The sequence below is a fragment of the Anser brachyrhynchus genome (genome assembly GCF_964034855.1).
Source record: "Anser brachyrhynchus genome assembly, chromosome: 10".
Taxonomy (NCBI): Eukaryota; Metazoa; Chordata; class Aves; order Anseriformes; family Anatidae; genus Anser; species Anser brachyrhynchus.
Genome location: NC_137705.1, coordinates 25,021,402 through 25,036,135, shown reverse-complemented (window position 1 = coordinate 25,036,135; position 14,734 = coordinate 25,021,402). Strand labels below are relative to the sequence as shown.

Sequence of the window (14,734 nt, the reverse complement as noted above, 5' to 3'; positions counted from 1 at the left end):
GTCTTCCTCCCAGGCTTTTGTCCTTCAATTGTCCTTCAGCTCCCCCTTCCTCCTCGTTTGGGAGCCTCTGCGCCGGATTTCAGAAACTCTAGCAACATCCCCTGCAGTAGTCAGCACTTTTCCCTAAAAACCCCTTTGTTCTCTTATCACCTAGACCCGGGCCTCGATGTTAACCCTTCAAATCCCTTAGTGACACGAATTGCTGGACCATTCCTTACAAAAGGAAGGATAAAATATGTAGAGGAGCAATGGCACACGCGAAAGCCCAGCGCCGCGGGCAGAGGCAGCAAAGGTTGACGGCAGAACAGTGCTCGGTTTGAACACGGAGAGGGAAAGCGAGGGGAAGGTGGCCGAAGCCGGCCGCAGTCTCTGAGCTCTCCTCCTCCTGATTGTTTTCTCTCAAAGCCATTTCTGTCTGTGTGCGGGCACCCGGAGCCGGCAGAAGTCCCCGTGAAGTCCTTCGGCAGGACGGAGGGCTGCGTGGGCTCCAGTGAGAGAGGGAGTTAGGAGAATCTTATCAAGTAGAGATAGAGCGCTGACAGCGTTAAACTAGGATGCTACTTAGCGTCTTTGCTAACTATGGTGCATTGTGCCAATTAACTAAAGCAAGAAGCCTTGGGCCCCTTACCAAGGTCAGTCTCCTAATAAGAGAGCGAGCCTATCTTAAGAAACTGGGAGAAACTGGTCCTGCAGATGGACAAGAGCCAAGGAGCAACTGAGTCTGTGCAAAGACAAGAGGTCAACTAGCGGTGACGAGGAAGAGTCATCAATCTTCATGCCCACGACCTCCCGTGCTGCCCAGCGCTGAATAAACATACCTACTTTACAATCTCACTGATTGTGGAGTCCCTTTTCCACAAGTCACTAGCAGCGGTTTCTTCCGCAGAGGTTTTCCCAGAGCCGCTTCAAAGCTTCCCTCGCGGAGCTGGGGCGTCGCAGGGGGTCGTCAAAGCACGCACGCGCACACACACACACACGCACACACACACACACAGGCGTTGTTGTCCAAACAGAAAGTATTTACAACAAATTCGACAAGCGGTTTTCCTCTGCCAGCAGCAAATGCCTGAGGGCCCCTACAGCTTCACAAATCATAGCACAAAGAGCCTAAAGTTCCTCTAAAATTTAGGGAAATGATTCAAAATAGATCTGCTAGGGGAAAACGATCACTGGCGGCAGGGTACACAATACACGCGAGTCTCAGCTCTCCTCTGCAGGGTCAGTGCCCACGCCCAAGTGCGACGCTGATGGCACCCGAACATTTGCTGTAGCAGGCAGCAGAGCCAGCAGCTCAGGGGAGCAATTTTAAAAACCAGGAGGCACTTAAACCAACTCTTAATTGACCCAGTTACTGCAGGAGAGTCCCGACTACTCGCCCTGGAGTCCTACTGTCACCAGCAAAAAGCACCAACCAAAGCTTGGGGGAACTTTGGTACAGCACAAGAGAAGGGAGTGGGGGTAGCGTAGCCGTATCGCAGAGCTGCTGCTTTTCACACCATTTTATCATCCCTGATAATTGAAAGTAAGGCCGGGTGGGCTGACCCCACCACCACCACTCCTGGCAGCATGTTTGGTCCACAACGCTAGAATAATTATTTTGCTCCCTCCCGCCCCTACAGCTTCATCATCTGAAAAGATTACAGTCAAAACAATGGCATACACAAATAAAAGTCAAGAGTTGACATAGTAACTCCGGGATTTGGGTATCAACTGTCCAAGAAATCAGAACACCCAGGCTTCACAATGTGCCCAACATCGAGCTGTGCCAAGGGGGGGCGGAAGGAAGAAGCTTTCCGTTTAAGCCTTCAGAGCATCGCTCCATCACTACGTCAATTCACAGCCACCACAGCGTGCCGATGGACATCTTTCTGTGCCAAAAGAAACAAGTGCTTTGTCCTCTTGATATCAAAGGTAGCCACCTATAGTTACGGAACCATGCACAAGACCTTAACTCTGACCAGCAGGGAAACTTAGGACAACTGAGTGCAGATCCTGCCAATTTCTACCAGTTCCAACTGTGCTTTAAGTCTCATTGCAAAGCCTCAGTTAGAAAAAGGATCACCTCAGGGTATCCAACAAGAAGAAGAGTTGTTTTCTTTTTCTTTTTTTTTTTTCAATATACCATAGGACTATGCAGTTCAATCATCAATCATCTTGGAAAGCTCAAGGAGGAGGTCATCCTCATCCTTCCCTGGGTCCAAGTCGAGCTCGGCTTCCAGTATGCCGTCTGAGAGTTCCCAAAGTAGCATCTCTAAATCCTCGTCTACAGATACGGGCGCGTTGCCTGTGGAACTCAGCCGGCGTGTCCTTGCTTCTTCTAGCTGGGAAGAAGCTGAAGTCGAGCTTGAGAACTCCATTGGCTCCACGGATTCTGCCTGGCTTCCAAGATGTGCTTCAGGTCTTGGCAGAGCAAGGAAGAGAACAATCAGTATATGCCATTTCTTAACGGGAAATCCCTTTTCTGCAAACCGGCTCTTAAAACCGTAGCCAACCCCTCCTGCACTTCAATCTTACCCAGGGATTGTTATTCAATTAACCCAGGGCCACATTTAGAGCCCAATATATTAGCAGGTACATTTTTCAGTTTGGGGGTTTCTCTGTGAAGCCAGAGCACCCGGAGTCTAGCAAAGATAGGAAACCAACATGGCCTCCCGGAAGCCCAGTGTCCGAGAACTACATCTCCCGGCATGCTCTGGGAAAACAATATGGACTCCCGGAAACCCGGTGGCCAAGAACTACATTTCCCAGCACTCCCCAGAAAATTGAGCCTCGCAGCTGGCCGTAGGACGCCATTTTTTGCTCTGTTACATTACCGGTTTTGTGTTTATGGAGGGTTTTCCCGCCGTTTTGGGGGGTTTCCCCTCAATTTCGGGTTTTCAGCTCTCCATTTCAGAGTTCTTCCCCGCAATTTTGGGGTTCCTTCCCCTAATTTGGTGCTTCGCCCCCCCCCCCACTTTTGGGGTTCCCCCTCCATTTTGGGGATTCCCCCCAGTTCCAAGCCCCCCACAATTTTGGAGGCCCCCACCATCCTTTCTTGGCCTGCCACCCTAATATTAAGGTTCTTTCCCCCAATGTTGGGGTTCTCACCACATGTTTGAGGTTCCTTCCCTTAATTTGGGGCTTAGCTCCCCGGGATCTGGGGCTTTAACCCCAATTTTGGGGGTCCCCCCCAAGTTTGGGGATTCCTCCCCAGGTCTGGGGGGGGTCCACATTCAATTCTGGAATTTCACACTTCCATTTAAGTCTTCTTCCCCCCAATTTGGGGGTTCGCCCACCCAATTTTGGGGGTTCCTCCCCTAATTTGGGGGGGACACAACCGATTGTAGAGTCCCCCACCCTCCTTTTTTGGGTTTCCCCCTAATATTAAAAGTTCTTCCGCCCAATTTTGGGGGACCCCACAATTTTGACGTTCCTTCCCCTAACTTGGGGCTTCAACCCTTCAATTTTGGGGGGGGCTCCCACCCTCTTATTTTGGCCTTCCGCCCTAATATTAGGCCTAACCCCTAAGAACCTTGACCCCTAACGCTATGGCAACCACGGATCTAACCCTAACCCCTACCCCAACAAACCCTAGAAACCCTAACCCTAAAAACCCTTACAGCCCTAACCCGATAAAATTTACCACACTAAACCCCTGAAGACTGTTCTGGGGGGTCCACATTCAATTCTGGAATTTCACACTTCCATTTAAGTGTTCTGCCCCCCCAATATGGGGGTTCGCCCACCCAATTTTGGGGGTTCCTCCCCTAATTGGGGGGGACACAACCAATTTTGGGGGGGGACACAACCAATTTGGGGGGGGACACAACCAATTTGGGGGGTCCCCCCAATTTTAGAGTCCCCCACCCTCCTTTTTTGGGTTTCCCCCAATATTAAGAGCTCTTCCGCCCAATTTTGGGGGACCCCACAATTTTGACGTTTCTTCCCCTAAATTGGGGCTTCGACCCTTCAATTTTGGGGGGGGCTCCCCCCTTAGTTTGGCCTTCCACCCTAATATTGGGCCTTAGCCCTAAGAACCCTGACCCCTAACACTACGGCTCCCACGGATCTAACCCTAACCCCTACCCCAAAAAACCCTAGAAACCCTAACCCTAAAAACCCTTACAGTCCTAACCTGACAAAATTTACCACACTAGACCTACGCCTAAAAGCCCTAACCCTAAAAATTAAGACCCTCTAAACCCTAACCCAAAACGTAAAGATTCTCAAAGCCCTAACGCTGGAGACCCTAACCTTAAAAAAAAAAAATAAGACCTTAAAACCCTAACCCTAAATACCTGACCATAACTAAAACCCTAAGACCCTAACCCTAAAAACCCTATCAACACTAAAACCACAAAATACTTTAAAACCTTAACACACTAACCCCCAAACCCTAACCCTTATAACTCCAACCCTAACAACCTTAAAATCCTAACCCTAAACCCTGGAAACCCTAACCCTGAAACCCAACCCTAGTGCCTTAGCCCTGAAACCTTAAAACCCCAACACCTTATTAGAAACACTCTGTAACCAATACCATAGGCTCAGGCAAGTATCTCAGTGAGGTAGCATTTTTATTCACGATTGCAATGGCAGGCGTCCCACAAGCCACCTACTAGTTCCATAACACAGTTTATATAATTTTTTTTTTCCTCTCGGTGACCAGGACCCTCCCCAGTTTCCCCATTGACTGGGTAATCCATGTTCACAATCTATCCAGTGCTTCACAGAAATACACAGCTGCTGGCCTGTTACTAGTCAATTTTATTTTTTTCTTGACTGTTTTCCTCTTTGAGGTGGTAATGTTTCTTACACCGTGATTTCCACCCAATTGCTCTAAGGATTCTGGTTGTCTGCATTTTACAAGGTTGTCTGTTAAGCTTTCTTATCACTGCAAGCATATATCGATACCACCTTCCTTCCCTCTAAACGATGTAACTCTGTGCAAAAACATTTTTATTCCCACAACCTTGATCCCCTTACCCTAAAATCCTTATTCTCTTTAACCCTAACAACTCTAACCACAACCCTAACCCTTCATATCAACCCCCCGACGCTAATGACACTGACTAATGATCCAAACCCCAAACCCCAGGCAACCAACAAAGAAACAGACACAAAGCTGAAAACTACAAAAAAGGCAAAACCCTGGATACAGACCCCAAATCACAAACACGCTACCAAAATGCTACAGAAAAGCCCCAGACGCAGGCCCCAAGCACTACAGCTAGGCCCCAGAAGCTCTAGACACATCCCAAAGCCAAAATGCAATCCCCAAACACTACAGAAAAGCCCCCAAACACCAGACACAGGCTGCAGAAGTCTACAAGCAGGCCCCAGCCACACCCGGATGCAGACCCCAACTGTCCACAAGCAGCTCCCAACCCACCCCCCCCATGAACTGGACCCCCCACCACCACCACCCAGATGCATGCCCCAGGCCCCAGGCCTCAGCCCCAGGCCCCACACCCCAGACTCAGGCCCCAAAGGTGTACAACCAGCTCCCAACTGCCCCCCTCAAAGGGAGGCCCCAAAGCCTGCCAGAGGACCCTAGAGCGTACAAGCAGCTCCCAACCCCCCCGGCACAGGCCCCAACCCCCCCCCCAGACACAGGCCCCAAAGGTGTACAAGCAACTCCCCATCCTCCCCAGAGGCACGCCCCAAAGGTGTACAAACAGCCCCAACCCCCCAAGACCCAGACCCCTACAGCGTAGAAGCAGCTCCCAACCCCATGCCCCCAAGGCACATGCCCCAACCCCTCCCCCAAGGCAGGCCCTAACAGTGTACAAGCAGCTCCCACCCCCCCCAAGACGCAGGCCCCAAAGGTGTACAAGCAGGCCCCTACAGTATACAAGCAGCTCACAACCACCCCCCCAAAGGCAGGCCCCAACCCCCTCCAGATGCAAGCCCGAAAGGTTAAAACCAGCTCCAACCCCCCAACCCCCCCCGCCCCGCGCAGACGCAGGCCCCAAAGGTGTACAAGCAGTTCCCAACCCCTCCAAGGCAGGTCCCAAAAGTGTACAGGCAGGCCCCTACAGTGTAGAAACGCTCCAACCCCCCCCCTTCCACCTCGAGGGAGGCCCTCCCCCCCCAGTATACACGAAGCTCCCAACCCCCTCTCAGAGGAATGCCTAAAAAAGTATACAAGCAGCTCCTAACACCCCCCCCCCCCCCCCCGCCAAAAGAGGCAGTCCCCAAAGGTGTACAAGCAGGCCCTCAAATCCCTTAGGTGTACAAGCAGGCCCTTCAAATCCCTTAGCCCCTGCGCCAGCTTTATTGGCGAGCAGCGAGGCTGGGGGGGGAGGGGGGCAAGACAGCCTTAAATAAAATACAAATATAAAAAGTGTTATAAATGGCTGTTATAAATTCAAATAGGGTTACAATCAAAGTTTACAATTTATTAAACGAATAGAGGCAAGCAAGCAGCGCTGGGTGCGCCGGGAGTCTCTGCTCCCCCAGGACGCACACCTGTTACGTAAGGCGGCTGGTTTTGATGCTCCCAGGCTAATACATATTCATTACTACTTCGAGAAGAGGCAGGGTTATTAGAATTGGTTTCCGGAATCCGAAACCCCTCCCAGGGGCGCCTGCGTATCAGTCTCTGGTGGTCTCTCGGGGCTTGCTCAGGCTGAATGCTGGTTGTCTTCCTCCCAGGCTTTTGTCCTTCAATTGTCCTTCAGCTCCCCCTTCCTCCTCGTTTGGGAGCCTCTGCGCCGGATTTCAGAAACTCTAGCAACATCCCCTGCAGTAGTCAGCACTTTTCCCTAAAAACCCCTTTGTTCTCTTATCACCTAGACCCGGGCCTCGATGTTAACCCTTCAAATCCCTTAGTGACACGAATTGCTGGACCATTCCTTACAAAAGGAAGGATAAAATATGTAGAGGAGCAATGGCACAAGCGAAAGCCCAGCGCCGCGGGCAGAGGCAGCGAAGGTTGACGGCAGAACAGTGCTCGGTTTGAACACGGAGAGGGAAAGCGAGGGGAAGGTGGCCGAAGCCGGCCGCAGTCTCTGAGCTCTCCTCCTCCTGATTGTTTTCTCTCAAAGCCATTTCTGTCTGTGTGCGGGCACCCGGAGCCGGCAGAAGTCCCCGTGAAGTCCTTCGGCAGGACGGAGGGCTGCGTGGGCTCCAGTGAGAGAGGGAGTTAGGAGAATCTTATCAAGTAGAGATAGAGCGCTGACGGCATTAAACTAGGATGCTACTTAGTGTCTTTGCTAACTATGGTGCATTGTGCCAATTAACTAAAGCAAGAAGCCTTGGGCCCCTTACCAAGGTCAGTCTCCTAATAAGAGAGCGAGCCTATCTTAAGAAACTGGGAGAAACTGGTCCTGCAGGTGGACAAGAGCCAAGGAGCAACTGAGTCTGTGCAAAGACAAGAGGTCAACTAGCGGTGACGAGGAAGAGTCATCAATCTTCATGCCCACGACCTCCCGTGCTGCCCAGCGCTGAATAAACATACCTACTTTACAATCTCACTGATTGTGGAGTCCCTTTTCCGCAAGTCACTAGCAGCGGTTTCTTCCGCAGAGGTTTTCCCAGAGCCGCTTCAAAGCTTCCCTCGCGGAGCTGGGGCGTCGCAGGGGGTCGTCAAAGCACGCATGCGCACACACACACACACGCACACACACACACACAGGCGTTGTTGTCCAAACAGAAAGTATTTACAACAAATTCGACAAGCGGTTTTCCTCTGCCAGCAGCAAATGCCTGAGGGCCCCTACAGCTTCACAAATCATAGCACAAAGAGCCTAAAGTTCCTCTAAAATTTAGGGAAATGATTCAAAATAGATCTGCTAGGGGAAAACGATCACTGGCGGCAGGGTACACAATACACGCGAGTCTCAGCTCTCCTCTGCAGGGTCAGTGCCCACGCCCAAGTGCGACGCTGATGGCACCCGAACATTTGCTGTAGCAGGCAGCAGAGCCAGCAGCTCAGGGGAGCAATTTTAAAAACCAGGAGGCACTTAAACCAACTCTTAATTGACCCAGTTACTGCAGGAGAGTCCCGACTACTTGCCCTGGAGTCCTACTGTCACCAGCAAAAAGCACCAACCAAAGCTTGGGGGAACTTTGGTACAGCACAAGAGAAGGGAGTGGGGGTAGCGTAGCCGTATCGCAGAGCTGCTGCTTTTCACACCATTTTATCATCCCTGATAATTGAAAGTAAGGCCGGGTGGGCTGACCCCACCACCACCACTCCTGGCAGCATGTTTGGTCCACAACGCTAGAATAATTATTTTGCTCCCTCCCGCCCCTACAGCTTCATCATCTGAAAAGATTACAGTCAAAACAATGGCATACACAAATAAAAGTCAAGAGTTGACATAGTAACTCCGGGATTTGGGTATCAACTGTCCGAGAAATCAGAACACCCAGGCTTCACAATGTGCCCAACATCGAGCTGTGCCAAGGCGGGGGGGAAGGAAGAAGCTTTCCGTTTAAGCCTTCAGAGCATCGCTCCATCACTACGTCAATTCACAGCCACCACAGCGTGCCGATGGACATCTTTCTGTGCCAAAAGAAACAAGTGCTTTGTCCTCTTGATATCAAAGGTAGCCACCTATAGTTACGGAACCATGCACAAGACCTTAACTCTGACCAGCAGGGAAACTTAGGACAACTGAGTGCAGATCCTGCCAATTTCTACCAGTTCCAACTGTGCTTTAAGTCTCATTGCAAAGCCTCAGTTAGAAAAAGGATCACCTCAGGGTATCCAACAAGAAGAAGAGTTGTTTGCTTTTTTTTTTTTTTTTTTTTTTTTAATATACCATAGGACTATGCAGTTCAATCATCAATCATCTTGGAAAGCTCAAGGAGGAGGTCATCCTCATCCTTCCCTGGGTCCAAGTCGAGCTCGGCTTCCAGTATGCCGTCTGAGAGTTCCCAAAGTAGCATCTCTAAATCCTCGTCTACAGATACGGGCGCGTTGCCTGTGGAACTCAGCCGGCGTGTCCTTGCTTCTTCTAGCTGGGAAGAAGCTGAAGTCGAGCTTGAGAACTCCATTGGCTCCATGGATTCTGCCTGGCTTCCAAGATGTGCTTCAGGTCTTGGCAGAGCAAGGAAGAGAACAATCAGTATATGCCATTTCTTAACGGGAAATCCCTTTTCTGCAAACCGGCTCTTAAAACCGTAGCCAACCCCTCCTGCACTTCAATCTTACCCAGGGATTGTTATTCAATTAACCCAGGGCTACATTTAGAGCCCAGTATATTAGCAGGTACATTTTTCAGTTTGGGGGTTTCTCTGTGAAGCCAGAGCACCCGGAGTCTAGCAAAGATAGGAAACCAACATGGCCTCCCGGAAGCCCAGTGTCCGAGAACTACATCTCCCGGCATGCTCTGGGAAAACAATATGGACTCCCGGAAACCCGGTGGCCAAGAACTACATTTCCCAGCACTCCCCAGAAAATTGAGCCTCGCAGCTGGCCGTAGGACGCCATTTTTTGCTCTGTTACATTACCGGTTTTGTGTTTATGGAGGGTTTTCCCGCCGTTTTGGGGGGTTTCCCCTCAATTTCGGGTTTTCAGCTCTCCATTTGAGAGTTCTTCCCCGCAATTTTGGGGTTCCTTCCCCTAATTTGGTGCTTCGCCCCCCCCCCCACTTTTGGGGTTCCCCCTCCATTTTGGGGATTCCCCCCAGTTCCAAGCCCCCCACAATTTTGGAGGCCCCCACCATCCTTTCTTGGCCTGCCACCCTAATATTAAGGTTCTTTCCCCCAATGTTGGGGTTCTCACCACATGTTTGAGGTTCCTTCCCTTAATTTGGGGCTTAGCTCCCCGGGATCTGGGGCTTTAACCCCAATTTTGGGGGTCCCCCCCAAGTTTGGGGATTCCTCCCCAGGTCTGGGGGGGGTCCACATTCAATTCTGGAATTTCACACTTCCATTTAAGTCTTCTTCCCCCCAATTTGGGGGTTCACCCACCCAATTTTGGGGGTTCCTCCCCTAATTTAGGGGGACCCGACCAATTTTGGGGGTCCCCCCCAATTGTAGAGTCCCCCACCCTCCTTTTTTGGGTTCCCCCCTAATATTAAAGAGTTCTTCCGCCCAATTTTGGGGGACCCCACAATTTTGACGTTCCTTCCCCTAACTTGGGGCTTCAACCCTTCAATTTTGGGGGGGGCTCCCCCCCTCTTATTTTGGCCTTCCACCCTAATATTAGGCCTAACCCCTAAGAACCTTGACCCCTAAGCCTATGGCAACCACGGATCTAACCCTAACCCCTACCCCAACAAACCCTAGAAACCCTAACCCTAAAAACCCTTGCAGCCCTAACCCGATAAAATTTACCACACTAAACCCCTGAAGACTGTTCTGGGGGGTCCACATTCAATTCTGGAATTTCACACTTCCATTTAAGTGTTCTTCCCCCCCAGTATGGGGGTTCGCCCACCCAATTTTGGGGGTTCCTCCCCTAATTGGGGGGGACACAACCAATTTTGGGGGGGACACAACCAATTTTAGAGTCCCCCACCCTCCTTTTTTGGGTTTCCCCCAATATTAAGAGCTCTTCCGCTCAATTTTGGGGGACCCCACAATTTTGACGTTCCTTCCCCTAACTTGGGGCTTCAACCCTTCAATTTTGGGGGGGGCTCCCACCCTCTTATTTTGGCCTTCCGCCCTAATATTAGGCCTAACCCCTAAGAACCTTGACCCCTAACGCTATGGCAACCACGGATCTAACCCTAACCCCTACCCCAACAAACCCTAGAAACCCTAACCCTAAAAACCCTTACAGCCCTAACCCGATAAAATTTACCACACTAAACCCCTGAAGACTGTTCTGGGGGGTCCACATTCAATTCTGGAATTTCACACTTCCATTTAAGTGTTCTGCCCCCCCAATATGGGGGTTCGCCCACCCAATTTTGGGGGTTCCTCCCCTAATTGGGGGGACACAACCAATTTTGGGGGGGACACAACCAATTTGGGGGGGGACACAACCAATTTGGGGGGTCCCCCCAAATTTAGAGTCCCCCACCCTCCTTTTTTGGGTTTCCCCCAAATATTAAGAGCTCTTCCGCCCAATTTTGGGGGACCCCATAATTTTGACGTTTCTTCCCCTAAATTGGGGCTTCGACCCTTCAATTTTGGGGGGGGCTCCCCCCTTGGTTTGGCCTTCCACCCTAATATTGGGCCTTACCCCTAAGAACCCTGACCCCTAACACTACGGCTCCCACGGATCTAACCCTAACCCCTACCCCAAAAAAACCTAGAAACCCTAACCCTAAAAACCCTTACAGTCCTAACCCGATAAAATTTACCACACTAGACCTACGCCTAAAAGCCCTAACCCTAAAAATTAAGACCCTCTAAACCCTAACCCAAAACGTAAAGATTCTCAAAGCCCTAACGCTGGAGACCCTAACCTTAAAAAAAAAAATAAGACTTTAAAACCCTAACCCTAAATACCTGACCATAACTAAAACCCTAAGACCCTAACCCTAAAAACCCTATCAACACTAAAACCACAAAATACTTTAAAACCTTAACACACTAACCCCCAAACCCTAACCCTTATAACTCCAACCCTAACAACCTTAAAATCCTAACCCTAAACCCTGGAAACCCTAACCCTGAAACCCAACCCTAGTGCCTTAGCCCTGAAACCTTAAAACCCTAACACCTTATTAGAAACACTCTGTAACCAATACCATAGGCTCAGGCAAGTATCTCAGTGAGGTAGCATTTTTATTCACGATTGCAATGGCAGGCGTCCCACAAGCCACCTACTAGTTCCATAACACAGTTTATATAATTTTTTTTTTCCTCTCGGTGACCAGGACCCTCCCCAGTTTCCCCATTGACTGGGTAATCCATGTTCACAATCTATCCAGTGCTTCACAGAAAATACACAGCTGCTGGCCTGTTACTAGTCAATTTTATTTTTTTCTTGACTGTTTTCCTCTTTGAGGTGGTAATGTTTCTTACAGCGTGATTTCCACCCAATTGCTCTAAGGATTCTGGTTGTCTGCATTTTACAAGGTTGTCTGTTAAGCTTTCTTATCACTGCAAGCATATATCGATACCACCTTCCTTCCCTCTAAACGATGTAACTCTGTGCAAAAACATTTTTATTCCCACAACCTTGATCCCCTTACCCTAAAATCCTTATTCTCTTTAACCCTAACAACTCTAACCACAACCCTAACCCTTCATATCAACCCCCCGACGCTAATGACACTGACTAATGATCCAAACCCCAAACCCCAGGCAACCAACAAAGAAACAGACACAAAGCTGAAAACTACAAAAAAGGCAAAACCCTGGATACAGACCCCAAATCACAAACACGCTACCAAAATGCTACAGAAAAGCCCCAGACGCAGGCCCCAAGCACTACAGCTAGGCCCCAGAAGCTCTAGACACATCCCAAAGCCAAAATGCAATCCCCAAACACTACAGAAAAGCCCCCAAACACCAGACACAGGCTGCAGAAGTCTACAAGCAGGCCCCAGCCACACCCGGATGCAGACCCCAACTGTCCACAAGCAGCTCCCAACCCACCCCCCCCATGAACTGGACCCCCCCCCACCACCACCCAGATGCATGCCCCAGGCCCCAGGCCTCAGCCCCAGCCCCCACACCCCAGACTCAGGCCCCAAAGGTGTACAACCAGCTCCCAACTGCCCCCCTCAAAGGGAGGCCCCAAAGCCTGCCAGAGGACCCTAGAGCGTACAAGCAGCTCCCAACCCCCCCGGCACAGGCCCCAACCCCCCCCCAGACGCAGGCCCCAAAGGTGTACAAGCAGGCCCCTACAGTATACAAGCAGCTCACAACCACCCCCCCAAAGGCAGGCCCCAACCCCCTCCAGATGCAAGCCCGAAAGGTTAAAACCAGCTCCAACCCCCCAACCCCCCCCGCCCCGCGCAGACGCAGGCCCCAAAGGTGTACAAGCAGTTCCCAACCCCTCCAAGGCAGGCCCCAAAAGTGTACAGGCAGGCCCCTACAGTGTAGAAACGCTCCAACCCCCCCCCTTCCACCTCGAGGGAGGCCCTCCCCCCCCAGTATACACGAAGCTCCCAACCCCCTCTCAGAGGAATGCCTAAAAAAGTATACAAGCAGCTCCTAACACCCCCCCCCCCCCCCCAAAAGAGGCAGTCCCCAAAGGTGTACAAGCAGGCCCTCAAATCCCTTAGGTGTACAAGCAGGCCCTTCAAATCCCTTAGCCCCTGCACCAGCTTTATTGGCGAGCAGCGAGGCTGGGGGGGGAGGGGGGCAAGACAGCCTTAAATAAAATACAAATATAAAAAGTGTTATAAATGGCTGTTATAAATCCAAATAGGATTACAATCAAAGTTTACAATTCATTAAACGAATAGAGGCAAGCAAGCAGCGCTGGGTGCGCCGGGAGTCTCTGCTCCCCCAGGACGCACACCTGTTACGTAAGGCGGCTGGTTTTGATGCTCCCAGGCTAATACATATTCATTACTACTTCGAGAAGAGGCAGGGTTATTAGAATTGGTTTCCGGAATCCGAAACCCCTCCCAGGGGCGCCTGCGTACCAGTCTCTGGTGGTCTCTCGGGGCTTGCTCGGGCTGAATGCTGGTTGTCTTCCTCTCAGGCTTTTGTCCTTCAATTGTCCTTCAGCTCCCCCTTCCTCCTCGTTTGGGAGCCTCTGCGCCGGATTTCAGAAACTCTAGCAACATCCCCTGCAGTAGTCAGCACTTTTCCCTAAAAACCCCTTTGTTCTCTTATCACCTAGACCCGGGCCTCGATGTTAACCCTTCAAATCCCTTAGTGACACGAATTGCTGGACCATTCCTTACAAAAGGAAGGATAAAATATGTAGAGGAGCAATGGCACACGCGAAAGCCCAGCGCCGCGGGCAGAGGCAGCGAAGGTTGACGGCAGAACAGTGCTCGGTTTGAACACGGAGAGGGAAAGCGAGGGGAAGGTGGCCGAAGCCGGCCGCAGTCTCTGAGCTCTCCTCCTCCTGATTGTTTTCTCTCAAAGCCATTTCTGTCTGTGTGCGGGCACCCGGAGCCGGCAGAAGTCCCCGTGAAGTCCTTCGGCAGGACGGAGGGCTGCGTGGGCTCCAGTGAGAGAGGGAGTTAGGAGAATCTTATCAAGTAGAGATAGAGCGCTGACAGCGTTAAACTAGGATGCTACTTAGCGTCTTTGCTAACTATGGTGCATTGTGCCAATTAACTAAAGCAAGAAGCCTTGGGCCCCTTACCAAGGTCAGTCTCCTAATAAGAGAGTGAGCCTGTCTTAAGAAACTGGGAGAAACTGGTCCTGCAGATGGACAAGAGCCAAGGAGCAACTGAGTCTGTGCAAAGACAAGAGGTCAACTAGCGGTGACGAGGAAGAGTCATCAATCTTCATGCCCACGACCTCCCGTGCTGCCCAGCGCTGAATAAACATACCTACTTTACAATCTCACTGATTGTGGAGTCCCTTTTCCGCAAGTCACTAGCAGCGGTTTCTTCCGCAGAGGTTTTCCCAGAGCCGCTTCAAAGCTTCCCTCGCGGAGCTGGGGCGTCGCAGGGGGTCGTCAAAGCACGCACACACACACACACACACACACACACACACAGGCGTTGTTGTCCAAACAGAAAGTATTTACAACAAATTCGACAAGCGGTTTTCCTCTGCCAGCAGCAAATGCCTGAGGGCCCCTACAGCTTCACAAATCATAGCACAAAGAGCCTAAAGCTCCTCTAAAATTTAGGGAAATGATTCAAAATAGATCTGCTAGGGGAAAACGATCACTGGCGGCAGGGTACACAATACACGCGAGTCTCAGCTCTCC

The 14,734-nt window shown here is 50.8% G+C and overlaps 1 long non-coding RNA gene across 1 annotated transcript; it reads right to left on the bottom strand.

Moving 5' to 3' along the window:
- Window positions 1–2,092: 2,092 nt before the first annotated feature.
- LOC308200515 lies at window positions 2,093–13,039 on the bottom strand. Its single transcript, XR_013955657.1, has 2 exons — window positions 10,414–13,039; window positions 2,093–3,296 (listed from the first exon to the last, which is right to left on the bottom strand). It is a non-coding gene; the product is annotated as an uncharacterized lncRNA (long non-coding RNA).
- Between the last annotated feature and the right edge of the window lie 1,695 nt (window positions 13,040–14,734).